This window comes from Protopterus annectens, chromosome 4.part0, assembly GCF_019279795.1.
Source record: "Protopterus annectens isolate FY-2018-M chromosome 4.part0, PAN1.0, whole genome shotgun sequence".
In the NCBI taxonomy this organism is placed as follows: Eukaryota; Metazoa; Chordata; order Ceratodontiformes; family Protopteridae; genus Protopterus; species Protopterus annectens.
Genome location: NC_056733.1, coordinates 1162544685 through 1162559719, shown reverse-complemented (window position 1 = coordinate 1162559719; position 15035 = coordinate 1162544685).

Here is a 15035-nt window from a genome sequence, read left to right as displayed (position 1 = left end):
GGAGAAACCATTGTTAAGAAAGGCATTTTTCATGAAACATTCCATCTCTGCTATTGTGTATGCTGTTTTGGGTTGCCTTACTGCTATATGTCTCAGTGGTACAAGCAAGTTTCATGAGGTGAAGAACTCACTGCAGCAATAGGCATTATCACTGTGTCAGGGCTCTGCACAGGAGTGTTGAAAGGAGGCATGCACCATGTCTGAGCTCCTGATGTTTTAGGGCCCTTGCATATTTTCACCATCACCTATTATTTTTATATACAGTTCTGAGTACTGTTTTAATAGAATTTAATTAGACTGGGGCGGTTTGTCATATATTTGCAATGATTGGCTTATTTTACAAACCTATTTCATTTCTTTCTATTAGCACATGAGATGTGAAAACTTGCCATCCATCTAGTCTCAAAAGAATAACAAGCTATTAGATGAAATTCATACTTTTCTTATTGTACTTCCTTCACTGTTTCAAAAGATGTAGGCATCTTAAAAGCAACTAATGTTAAACGAGATATATAAACAAAAGTGTTTCATATCTGATTGGCAATCATCATGGACAACTGTCAGAGTTATAGCTCCAGCAAAAAAAAAAAAAACAGACAGAAAAGAGTTTAAATGAGATAACTGAGAGAGTAGTAGCTATGAGTCCAATTTAAGAGGGGTCAGAGTGCCATAAGGGGAAAAATGGCACTGATCCCTCTCATTTTATTAAAGCGAGGTTGTTCAGTGCTCCTAAGATCAACAATGATTTGGCAAAAGAAAGAACTGCCCACCATAGTAAGGGCTTGAACATCCCTTAGCACTTATTAGATTTATCTAGCCTCTTTTAAGTATACCCAACACACTCTCTGAAATCATAGTGCCAGAAGGGCAAATGTTATTTATTTATTTGCTTTTGTTTACCAGGGATGTCAGTCTGGGTATGCATATTACTCTTTTTCAGTTGAAGTCTGGGGTGAAAAGCTCTAACAAAAGAATTTGCACCATCATAACTAAACACAATAGAATATTTGCCACCTTACTAGCAGTCTGGGTGAGACAAACAATTTCATCTTCAGAGCCACATCAGAAGCCTTCCTTAGCTTTTTTCCCGTTTAGTCTAAGAGGGCAATGTGATACTTTGTTATATGTATTCTCATATGTGTCTGACAATTAATGGCTCTGAATGGCAAAATGGCAGCAGTATAAACCTTCTTTCTAAACTAGTATGCTACTTGGATTCATTGCCATTCAGGAGATATTGTGGGTATAAATCAATCTGGACCCTTTCTCTAGATCTTTAAACAGTAAAACTGGATTTGCCACAGGATTAATGTAAACACATTTATGGGATTCGTGCTCTATATAAAACCTGTCTAGTTTCTTAGGATCAGGGGGGTGGTTATCGATATCCTTGGAGGCTGCATGAAAGGAAACAAAGGATTAGATGCAACTAGGTCCAGTAAATCAAGATATATTTTATATGCCTCTGAGGCTTGTTTTGTCTCCCAAATGAAGTCCACATTCATTCTACTAGGAGTCTCTCCAAATGAGGTTTCCTCTGAGAATAAGCAGAAGAAACTGTATGTCTGTATCATATCCTGAGATATAAGACATCAGTGAAGAGTATTAATTAAATCATCCTCCCTCACTGATAGAGGAGTCTAGCTGTACCTTTTCAGGAGAGTGCTCCCTCTTTTTTCTGCTAGATGAGACTCTAGACACAGATGGCTCTGTTCTTGGCTGAAGTACCTTGAGCCAAAGTGATACATTAATTGGGAGGGTCTGGGTTGAGAAAGGTTGAAGAACCTGGCTAGTGTCTGGGACTCAGATGTCTATAGAGAGCTTAGGCCTGGAGGTTTATGTATCATGTTTTGTGTCTTTTTTAGGAGGGATGTCCACCTTGAAAGTTTTGACTTTGGGACAAGGCTGCTGGACTTCCACCTCATGGCTAGTGCTGTTTTTCTTGATGAGGATAGTAGGCTGTCCATCTTTCCTTTTATAAATTGCGAAGTGAGTTTCAGCAACAGATGTCCTAGGAATGACAGTCCAGTCTGGAAGCTGAACCCTCATCAAAGGCCTATGGGATGTGCTTGGTTCTTTTGATATGATGACCTCCAAAACAGCTTTGTGATAGACCTCAGGTAAATCATATGTATGGTCCAGGGGTTGAAAATACACCTCGCCATATTCCCACAACTTAGAGCCATTATGGGACATCAGATGCCAAAGTCACCTCATCTGCATTCCTATCCACCTTCTTTTTTAAGATGCTTCTTTTTATAGGGAAGTCACAAGCCAAAAATGAACCTGAGGACTCCATCCCACACCAAATGAAGGCTTCAGGCCTTTTCCTGGCCAAGTAGGTTTATAAGGATCACTGCCTATTTCTTAGAGGTGTGGATATAAGTCCTTGACAGACTGTACAGTCCTTGACTTTCTGTTCTAAGTCTAAACAAAACACATTACAATTGTGATAGTCTTTGTGAGGAATCCACCCACTACAAGATCATCTAGCTTTCCTAAGCCCTGGTGGAAACCATTTGACATGTCAGGACCTGTTAGAATGAATTCTGAAATACAGAGACTGAATGGCCAAAAGAATAGACTTACATATATTAAATATGATATGTAATTTCTCAGAATATTCCCTTTTCTCCAAGGTATGGCAGTCTTGGAGTTGAGATATATAAGTTTGTGGGTGGGGGGGCTTGTGCCCCACACATGAGGGGGAGCAGGGGGGCTTGTCCTCTTTGCAAAAGGAATTTTAAAGGAGAAAAGTGATTTTTAAAATTTGCTCTTCTCCTGTGTCTTTTGTCTTTTTCTTTCTGGCTTGTTGGTACTCAGCATTTTGAGTACTGACATTTTAATAGGGAGCCCCCCTGATATATGTCTGACATCAAGTTCCACTAACATTATAGAACATAAAGAAGATAAGGAAGCTCCCCAGTGGGGCACTTATCTATTCTGATCTCCTGAGCATGCTGAGACAGTTGAACCATACCAGAGTATGGATGTCAGTGTTGTGACAAATACACTGCAAACTGCAGCAATAAAGAAGTAACATGGTATAAGAAGGTGCTGGTTTTACAGCTGCAGTGGTGCAATGGTTAGCATTGTCACCTCACAGCAAGAGGTTCTCCCGTTTGATTCTCGGCGGGACCACCTTCTGTGTGGAGTCTGCATGTCCTCCCCACGGTCGAGTAATGTTTAAAGACATGCAGGTAGGTGCATGCGTGAATGGGTGTGCCTTCTTTGAAGGTTAGGCGTCGGGCTGGCAACTCAGCACTGTAGAAAAACCCACTGCCAATCATTAGTGGACCAGAGTTCCGCTGTGGTGACCCCTAACTGGGAAAAGCTGAATGACATTACTTTACAAGAAGGTGCTGGTTTTATACTGAACATGACCACACATCCCAGAGCAGAGGTTATCCTGGATAAGGAAGGGTGCTGAGTTCAGAAAGTCAGGATGGACAGCTGGGTTTTCTGTGGCTAAAATCCCAGTACTCAAGACTACTACACTAATCTAACTGAAGAACCCGGAAAATATTGTCCCTTTGATCTTGCTTCAGAGGCTTTTCTGGTTGGACGGAGTGAGCTAGTCACTAGCTATCATTTAAACTATATTGCTAAATCAACTAATTATGCAGCACTTGGAGTTCCAGACATAGATTAATACTTTTGGTATAATTTTATAATGGAAATATGCTCTTTAATCCACTTAAATGACAATTCTATCGATTTTTATTACTCAAGCTCTTACCCTAAACAAATCAAAACTGCTAAGGGGCATTACAGCCTGCGGATTAGAGCATCAAAGTGTAAGTGAGCAATGTAAACAGCAGACCCTGCCACATCCTATAATTTGCACATATGTAATATATGCCTTTGAGCAAGTTCCCAGTATTTTTCCAGTACTGCTGTGTTATCCAGGTAAACAGGATGTACACACCAGCAAGAGGAATTATTTGTTTGAAGCCTTTCAGTTGTTGTTTGTAGGTATAGCAAGCTACAGAAATTGCCAACTTTCTGTTCCACCAAGAAACATTGCAAAATCAGAAGGAGACTGGCTGCACTTTTTAATGAGACAATGCATAAACTAAACAGCCTAAAACTGGTGTCTTTGTTACTGCAGTTGCAGTTGTGTCTTGTTTCATAGTAATAAATCAGAGCATTTGTGAAAACCATAGCATATTAAATACAAAATTTGAGGATGAAACGTTATAGTTTATTATATTGTCATATGGTGCTTTATCAGACAAGACAGAGGGATTCAACAGCAAAACATACAACCTCTGTTGTCTGTTCACACATGTATCTGCACACATACTCATTATAAAAGATAGCTTTTTTCCCCAACCAAAATAATCTCACCTTAGCAAATGGACTACTGGGAGGCTTAAAATTTCCTGTTTCTGTTCCCATGGTAAACTCTTAAGAGACTGACATCAGACAGTAACATTTACATTTGTAACAGGAGTATTTACACAGCAGCACTAAGGAATATTTTATTAGCTCTGTTGCTGGCTAACCTTGAGCGTCCTTTCTCCCAGCTGCGACCAGTTTTTAATCTGCATGAATCTGGTTCTCATCCAAATACATTTACAAACTACTATAACAGAGATGGGCGGTACATGGCCTCTTGTAGCAGCATAGCACAACAAGAGGAAGTTAAAGGGCACAAAAGGAAGAAGAGGTACACAAAGAACAGATGATGGGCAATTTGCTCAGTTTCATATTGTACCATGGGGATGCAGTCTGTTCTGACCGATAGGACCCCACCCCCAATATTGTTTAAGTTTCTTAAGTGCGTGAGCAGAAAATGACAATAAAAGTGATGTTCCCAAAGATGTCAGTCAGTCAGTAAGGTGAACATGAGTGTGAAGGGATGGTTAACATAATGAAACATAACTTTGAGGTGGGCAAAGGGAGTCTCTGAGGTGCAATATACCCACAGCTGTCAGATGGTCACGGCATTTAATTATGCTCCCAGAATTAAAAAAAAATACTCTGATCAATGAACTGTAAGTCCCAGTTTTACTTCACTTCCTGTAATGTCTTTTAATTTGGTATCCTGATTTACATTAGCTCGCAGTGCACAATTATGCTGCCGAATGCTGTTAGCTATTGGACCCATGTTCCTTTGCTGGGAGGAGGTTCCGTTCTACTGTAAAAGCAGCTGTGAATTAATTAAATATTATGATAAAAATGGCTGGGCTACTAAACTGCCAGAAATCAGCTCACATATGAAAGATTTGATGTGTTATGGTCACTAAGAGCAAAACATAGTATTCAGTGACAGATAGGAACAATCCGGTTTACCCACTTTGTCCACTTCTCTTTGTACCACAAAAGCTGCAGAACTCGGTCAACTAGCGTCTTATTAATTTTTACCACCATGCATTGTTAAACTTAATTATAGTGTTTTACCATGCAATTTAATCAGAAAGCCATTAAGATATATTCACCACTTTTTCAAACAGATTTCTTCTATTTTGTTTTTCTTGAACTGTCCTCCCTGTGTATTTACATTGTCAACTTTCATTTCATGCATCTCTGTTCTTGAAAAGCACTGAACTACAAGCAAAAGACAGCTTGAGCTAATATACTCAAGAGCTGAGACTCGACCTCAGCTGTTCTGAGCAAGTTACTGTCAGTCGACTTCTGATAGATATGTTTCAGAAATGCCTCCATCATAGATGCATCTTTGTGAAAATGGAGTCTCCTAGTCTAGATGCTGTATTCCAGGCTGTGCCCATACATAATAGTAGCTCTTTCCTTCTGTTTATAGGGTCCTTTTGAGGTGGTCTCACACACAAAGAGTGCAATACTGCAGGTTGTGTGAACTTTCAAGTTAGCAGCTAAAACTACTGCTGATTTCTGTGTTTGTGTTTAATACTTTATAATTTAAATAAAACATTTAACCTAGTAAGCAGTGATTTATATGCATATGTGAGGGGGAGGGTAGTGGTTTATGCTATACACTTTTAGACATAAAAATGCAGAAATGTAACAGAAGATATTCAGAACTACTAAATCAAGTGTAAAGCTGGGATTAAAACCAAGATTTTAATAATATAATTGCATGATTACATGCTTTAGATCATGTTTGTTCAGTCTGTTGTGTCACTGTTTTGTTTAATCAATGTGATATCAGATGAGTCAGGAAAGGAAGTAACATTTTTTTCCTGACACTCTCTCCTTGACTGCATTATGTATCAAGATTATATGTTTACAAATGATTTTTGCATAAAAAATTATTTCTTCATGCAAAAAGACAAAAAGCAAATGCCCCAGGGTACTGTGAAGCAAACTGTTAAATGACAGATATGCCTGTCCTTCTGTGATATATAGTAATATATTACGTTGAATTTATGTAGCATCTATACTGCAGAGAAATGTCAACATGCAGACCTAAAATAATGTATTTTTCACAAATGAACAGCTCTGCTTTCCATGGTGGTCTACTTCACTCTAGCTGTACACTGAGATGTTTGACTTTTAAATGTTTCTGAAAGCGACTGTTGTTGATAACATCAGCTACAACATCTTAATTTGTTTTGAAATACAACTTGCAAGTCTAAGATACATGCAAGATTCTCCCCTTTTTTAGCCATTGTATGATTTAAATATGTAAGATTTAAAATCGGCCTTGAGACGGAGAGCTTAGCTGTTTCTGCTTACTCACAGGGGTGAAATATCCAGAATATCTTGAAATTTCAATAAAAGTAAAACAATTAAATGTTTGCAAGAAATGAAATCAAATGATGATGATGAAGTCAAATGAAAATTTTTTTATCAAGGTAGCCAATGTTTTCCTGCTAAATCCATTGCCACATAAATTTCATTGCCCACCCCAATTATAGCTAACAAATTCTGCTTTTTTTCATCCCTAAAACATCACATGCAGCAAAACAGGAATCTGGAACTTTATTATGGACATGTTCAAAAACATCAGTTGGTGTTAAGTACATAAATGTGGCATTAAGATATGTATATATACAACTTATCTTTCATTGTAGTCTAAATATTATTTTTAATCATCTAGTAGATGTACCAGTGAACTTTTAAATACCCCTACCCCATCACCACATTAAATGTGTGCTAGCTCCGACCCTGCCCCTAGCCCCAAAACCCACAGCTTACGTTATCAAAAACACTTTCAGTAACACCACAACTATGCAAAATATTTGATTGAAAAAGATGACATGAACCTGCAAACACACATGCATGCATGCTCACAAACACACACACACACACACACACACACACACACACACACACACACACACACACACACACACACACATACCCACAATCACTCGAATATCAAAACGTTAAATATATCCAAAAGTTTAATCATTAAAATACAAACCCAGACTTACAGCAACAACAAACACTTGAGCCTACTGCTTCCATTTCCATCACTCGACAAAGAGTGTTTTCAATGTATTTTCCAAAGCAGTTTATTCTGTTGATGATAACACTAAACTTCTTTATTTTAATCTGTTTGTTAATAAGGTAAGCTCACTCAACAAAGTGCCCTTTCCAGAGGTGACCAGTGAGCACTATCTGGTTAACAGACTTGCTCATAGTCACACAGTGGACAAACAGAAGTAGTGAGAGTCAAACACTGTAACTTCAGTACAGGATGCAGCTCATTAACAGTTCTGAGGCTTAATCCTCTGCAGTAACTGCTGGATTCTGATATTGGACCTACTCTATATTTACTTATTTCTCCTTGAAAATAAATTCTTTTTGTGCAGTTGTATGTCATCTGTATTTTTGTAACTACTGTTGTCTTTTCCTTTGACGGCCAGTTGGACCAGATTACTTACCTGATTAACAAATTTTGAATAAAATAAATGTTCACAACATTGTATTTATTTATTTATTTACTGGCATTTCTTTACAGGGAAAGTCTACTGGGCCAAAATAAGCCCATTTTCAGTGGAGGCCCAGGGAGAAAAGCTCCAAGGTAACAATAAGACTTTCAAAAAGTTTCAAAAAAAGTTTGACAGTTTCCAAAAGATCAAGAAAATTACATAAAAAAATTATCAAAAATGTTTAGAAGGTAGATAAAACTGATAAAACATTATACTAACAGCAAAATTAAACATAATCATAGTACAGAGAATAATAATATGGTATATGAGTAGGCAAAAGCAAAATTGTTCAATGATATTACAGTTATGTTATGCCTGTATTCTACACTGTTATTTTTTTTACTATGATAACCTGTAATTGGCACTGTAAATAGATGCATTTGTCTTCTATATCCGTAGATAGAATTGTGTTAAATTCATTGTATTACCTAGGAGCTTATCTCCCCGGGCCTCTACTGAAAATGGACATGTATGCAGTTAGACTAGCCCGGTAAACAAATGTAAAATAAATAAATAAAAATAAAGTTACGAGCACCAAGGTATGCATGTGAATTTGGGTGTTACTTAGAAAAAAAAACAGTAGGACATATGTGTAGAGAGAGAGAGATATAAGAGGAGTGCTTAAATATATACATGGGAGAGGGTATGTGGAGAGAAAAGGAGGAAGAACGGAGATAAGGGAGGGAAAAAGTAAGGAGGATGGACAGTAGAAAAAAAAGAAAGAAAAGAGACAGGAGAGAAGGAAGGAGATCGAAGTAGAAGGAGAGTGAAAGAAGGGAGAGAAGAGGGAGAACCTAGTTAGGGAGTTTGGAGAAAGCATGAGGAAGAATTAAGAAATGTATTTATTTATTTTAACATACCACTGCACCAAACAGTACTGGGGAATTACTGATGTTATTATAAAGATATCAGGCACTACATGGATGTGACTTTAGGGAAAAAAAAGACATCACTGCCAATGTTTGAACCCAGAACCCTCTGAGCTACAGTCAGAGAACAAAATGTTACCTGGAGCCTTTCTCAAAATTATTGATGTAGTACCTTTTCAGTTATTCATGTACTTCCTTTTTGTACCATTATATTATGTAAAGTGGAGCTTTTCTCCCCAGGCCTCCTCTGAAAAAGGGCTATCAGCTCAGTCGGACAAACCCGGTCAACAAATGTAAAATAAATAATAAAAATATTTATTTAACATTTGTTAACCAGGAAAGTCCGACTTGGAACGTACCCACGTTTTAGCGGAGGACTGGGGAGAGAATGCGCCAGATGCATGTCTTTAAATGTGGGAGGAAACTGGAGCACCCGGAGGAAACCCACACAAATGCAGGGAGGACATGCAGACTCCACACAAAAGGCATCCCAGCCAAGAATCGAACAGGAGAACTTCTTGCTGTGCCATCTAAATAATAAATATTTTTTCTCAAATTCGCCACAGTAGGAATTATTTCATTGGGAGAGTTTTAAAGTGTATGGTGAATACCGTATGTCAAACCAAAAATGTCTAAAAGATTTGATGTCAATTGTATAGAATGTTTAAATACAAAACTTACTTGTAAAATATTTTGTTAAACAAGTTTAAATCTCCCCATTTATTAAAAGTTCTCTATCACTTAAATAAAACATGCCTCAGGTGAATAAAGTAAACATCACTGGGTTGTACCAATAATTTTTACTGGAAACTTTTAATGGCCTATGTATTTTTGAGATACAGTACTTTCATTTTACATGTTGACCCTTTGCTGCATTATAGTTTATAGGGGGAATATCCCTTAAGTCTTCAGAAATACATTTGGAATATTATTTAAAATGTCTGAACATCACAACTAAATGCCCAAACCATTATTACTATAAAGCTATGTGACTGCAGACAAGATGAGGTTAAATATACAATAAGTTAAAAGGCCAACTCACACCAATATAAGTTATTCAGAAAGCATATAATTATGCTCACAGATCTTTTGAACACTGACCAAACACATACACTGCCTGGACATTTAACGTGATTTATTTTGTTCAAACTGGAGTAATCTGAAGTGGTAGCCATCTTGGCTGAATTGTTCTTGATATAAAACAGCTTCATCATAAAGTGTTTCCCCCTTAAAATGCAAACAGTGCCAGGCATGATTGTTGATGTCTGGCCAATTCATACTTAAATCTATTTGAAAATCAGGCAAGCCCAACATATGGGGGAGGACAGGATCTGTAGCCCCTTTTCCATCTAAGAAATACACCAGCAAATTTCCCATGCCTACACTCCTAAGGCCTTTTTTGTTATGGATTTCATAGTTTTAGAAAACAAAGCAGGATTTTTTTCTCTATACGTTCATAGGTTCATAGGTGTATACTAGGCTAACAAATACTGGGGCCTTTGTAAGCCTAGCCAAACATCCTAATTGTATTCCACAGGTTTATGTGCCTTATAGGTTATTTTAAGATGTATATGTAAACTAGGATAGGAATTACAGGCTGCCACTGTACATTAGAGACATAGATGCTAGACCCAGGGTATATTTCTCATTTCCAATTCATTGGTCTAGGTTTCTTTTAAATGGGTTAGGGTAGAGCTCTGCTTTACATGGATGGGAAGCCTATTCCAGAGAAAGGGAATTCTTTGCTTCACATGGATAGAAAGCCTTTTCCAGAGTAGGGAAATTTTCTCAGACACATACCTGTCCCTCCAATGTGTCCTATTTACGTCACAAGCAATGTTTATATCCCTAGATCGAGTAATCCTTATACCATTTATTTTGTGGATATGTAAAAGGTCTATCAGAGTGGCATCCAAGGATGCCTTGTATGCTAGGCATAGATCACCACTCAACAACCTGTAGGAGACAGAGTATAGAGATAGGGCTTTAAGGTGATATGCATAGAACATGCTATTTCCACCCTGTATTCTTTTTTGTGAGGAACCTCTCAGGACTTTCCAGCTGTTGAATGTGCCAGGTCAGGTACATACCGAGGGATGGGGGGTTGTACTCAATGCTGGGTATGATGAAGGCTGAATACAGTGGAACAATAATGTCCTTAGACCTAGATGCCATGCACTTGTTTGTATGTTGAGCAACATAGAATAATTTTATCACTATCCTAGACAAATGTTTGTCGAAAGCCTAGTTACTATCTACATATCTACCCAAATCTTTGACTGCTGGTTCTACTCTTAGGGGTGTGCTATCAAAGAGATAAGTTTCTAGGGCGACTGACTCCCCAAAGGGTACTATTATGCATTTCTTGGCACTGAGTTTTAAGCACTGTCTATGGGACCAGTCATTTGTCTGTGTTAGTCCTTCATGTAGGATGTTAGTGTCTTTGACTGTATCTACTTTGCAATCATTTGCAAACTTGGTTAGTCAAAGGCCACTGACATTAGCCTTGACTTCCAAGAAGTAGATGCCAAAAAAAGGAGCAGACCAAGCACAGAGCCCTGGGGGACTCCACTAGTACCCGGCCTCTTTGTGGAGGTGACCTACACTATCCTAACTTCCTGCATTCTATCTGTGAGCCAGATGGCTATCCAGCATTTAATTTAGGGGGTTATGATGATATCCATGAGTTTGTTCACATTGCTTGGACAGGGTATTATATCTAATGCATTAGCCAGGTCAAGGTAGGTGGTATACATTGTTTTGCCCTCATCTATTGTCTTGGTAACCTTCTCAAAGAAGTCCACCATGTTAATCTGCCCTTGACAAAACCAAGCCCAGATAGATGAACTGACCCAATCCGGGATGGTGTTTGCATTTAATGAGGAAATTTTGTCCAGGGCAGAGATGACAGAGTGGAGAAATAATATCCACCAGAACTGAGTCATGATCAAATCAGGCTTTTGGCAGGGTAATGGACACCCCGCCCAAGCCATTCCCATGTGTCTTTATTTTGCTCTTTATTCCCAATTACTATAAACACTGTTCAAACCTGTCCATATGCATGCTATCTTTTATTCACTTTCACAATGATTACAGAGATTTGAGTTTAATTTTAAACTTTTATTTCAAAATTTTTAAAACAAACTCTGATGACCATATACCAAATAAAACAGTCTTACTTGAAAAACAGACTTAGGATGAGTAACAGTAAACTTCTCTTTTGTTGAAATCCATATGGCCATTGGTGGATTAAGTGTACCTTGGACCCCAGGCCATACCTCTCAACTGTACAGATTTTTGCAGAATGTCCATATTGTTTCCTCATATTTTTGGTCCATTTTTAATAAAAATGTGGTTTTCTGGCAAATCATTAAACATTGAAGTCAGAAAATAATGGCAGACATTTGAGTTTCAGACTTCATACCATTCAGAAAATTCATGCTAATATAAAATCTGTTATTCTATCAACTTTCTAAGTTTGTAAGAGCAATATTTGAAAGTTGTCCCTATTTTTGAGCCTTTGTCCCCCATTATTCATGGGTTTGTCCAGATTTTTTGCTCTAAGAGGTTGAGAGGTATGCGGGCCCAGGTTCTTTTCAAACCATGAATCCCACACACATGTTTAGGGCAAGGTATAAAAGCATTTGTTCTTTGATTCACTTTCCTGATTGTTTTAAATTATATTTCTTATTTAGTACAGTAACATTTCTTAGTGTGTTTTAAATTTCTAGTTTTGTATATTTTTGTCCAATAAACAGTGAAGTAAAATGTATGAACCAATAATGGCAAAAGTACTCATATCAGAACATTTTAACCATAAAAGGCCACTGAAACTGCTGTCATTATAATCCACCAATATCCATACTCAACAGTTATGGCCACTTTATTGACCGTGTATACATCATGGTATTACAATTTGCTTTCCACAAAGGGAACAATTGTACTGCAAAGACATATTCATGATTTTTTACATATACCAGGTCAGCAGGGTCAGTCAATAGTTTCGAGAGACATCACCAAACCCAGCAATTGCAGCTACATTGTTAACTGAATCATTCTCCAATGTCAGTGTCAAAATAATAATAATAATAATAATAATAATAATAATAATAATGACCAATTCACATGTTTCTTTGTTTCACACAAATACACAGTAGCCAAGGTATTCCAACTTAAGTAGGACTAATCTGGTCAACAAAAAAGATAAAAGAAAGATAATATAATTTGCATGTTTTGTTCACTGTGATGACAAGGTTTAGATCCCTGGAGTGCATGGCTCTGAGAGATTGGGATTTCTTTAAGTGGAGCATGTCCAACAGCTCAGGGTTTGACATGGCCTTGTATGTTAAGCAGAGATCACCTCTGAGTAGACGATATACCACAGAGTACAGCGGGAGTTTTTTTAGACGGTCAGCATAGAACATCTGCTTTAGGTCTGTGATTCTTTTAGTGAGGTATTTCTGCGGCCTTTCCAGCTGTTGCGAGGCATTGTACTCTATAATGGGTCTAATGAGGGATGAGTACAGTGGGACAATGACCTCCTTTTTTCTGGATGAAAAGCTCTTAGTGATGAGGTGTGCCACACAGAAGGATTTCCTGACTGTTGTGGTGATGTGGTTATCAAAGGTGAGACCACTGTCCACCTGTGTCCCTAAGTTTTAGTGTTTAGTGTGCTGCCACCTATGTGGTAATTCATGGGTACATAGTTTTTCCCAAAGGGGATAACTATATATTTCTTGGCATTAAGCTTGAGCCCATGGCTCTGGCACCAAACATCTGTTTCTGTAAGGCCATTTTGTAGAATATTCACATCATTTGGGGATTCAATAATGGCTCCTAGTTTGCAGTCATCTGCAAACTTTGTTAGCCAGAGTCCCTTAGTGTTGGCCTGTACTTCAGAGAAGTAGATGCCGAACAAGAGTGGTCCCAGGACTGAACCCTGAGGTACTCCACTTGTCACTTGTCTGGAGCTGGATTTGGAGTCGGCTACTTTTACAGTCTGGGTTCAGTCAATAAGCCAGTTGGCAATCCATCGAGTGAAGTAGGGATTTATGCCCAGTTTAGTAAGTTTATCTATGATTCCAGAGTGGGGGATGGTGTCGAAGGCCTTGGCAAGGTCCAGATAGGTGGTTTGGACCGCCTTACCCTCATCCACAGCTCTGGAGACTGATTTGAAGAAGTCAGTCAGTTTCAGGAGACAAGATCGGCCCTTCACGAACCCAAATTGGATTGGGTCCAGTGTTTGAAGGTTGCCAATGTCCTTGTTCATAAGTTCCATGATAATGTGTTCCATGCCCTTGCAGATCAGGCTCGTCAGACTGATGGGCCAATAGTTCCCAGGATCCAAGGTGGATCCCCCCTTGTGGAGTGGGATAACTGTAGCTGTGCGCCACTCAGGGCAAGAAGCCTGAGGTGAGGCTATGTTATTAAACATGACACTTAGGTGAGGTGCCAGTTCATTTTGTATTTCTTGTAGTACACAGCCCAGGATGTCATCTGGTCCCATGGATGCTGTATTCTTAGCTTTGGAGAGTACGGTTTCTACCTGTTTGGCTGTGATTACCGGAATTTGGCAATCTTTTGATATTGAGATGGGCCCTTTAGGGTGTGAGAAGGGGGTGAAGTTGGCACTAAATCGATCTGCCAGGATATTGGCAATATCCTTGGGATCAGTATATTTAATACCATTCTGTTGCAGCTCAGAGCAGATCTGAGCATTGCCATTTAGATTCTTGACATAACTATAGAATGCCTTGTTTTTGTCTTTGGAATCTTTGGCAATTTTATTTTCGTAACTAGCTTTGGAGGATTTTATGAGGGATCTCAGCTTATTACTGACGCTGGTAAGAGAGTTTTTTGCATCCTGGGATTTTCCTCTTTTCTGCAACAGTTTCTTCCTTCTGTTGTATAAATTGTTTATGGCAGAGGACCACCAGATTGGCTTCCTTTTTTTGGTGGAGAGCATCTTGGTTCTATTTGGGATGGCACGATTCATGCACGAGTGGATGTGCTCGTACAGTGCCTTAGTTTAGGATTCAGTAGTCGAACTTTCAGCTCCCGTCTGCATGGGTGCCATGAAGTTTGTCATGTCTGACTTAAGTAGCATGGAGTTGGCTTTGGAGAAGTTTTTTATGGAGGTTTCCTGACTGGGGGTAGGGGTGGGATGTGGATGTCAAGGGTGATTCGCTTATGGTCAGACCTGACCAATGAGGGGGTGACCACTGGTGTGGAGTATCTATCTCCCATGTTGGTAATGATCAGGTCTAGGATATTGGAGCCCCTGGTGGGACAATGGATTAGTTGA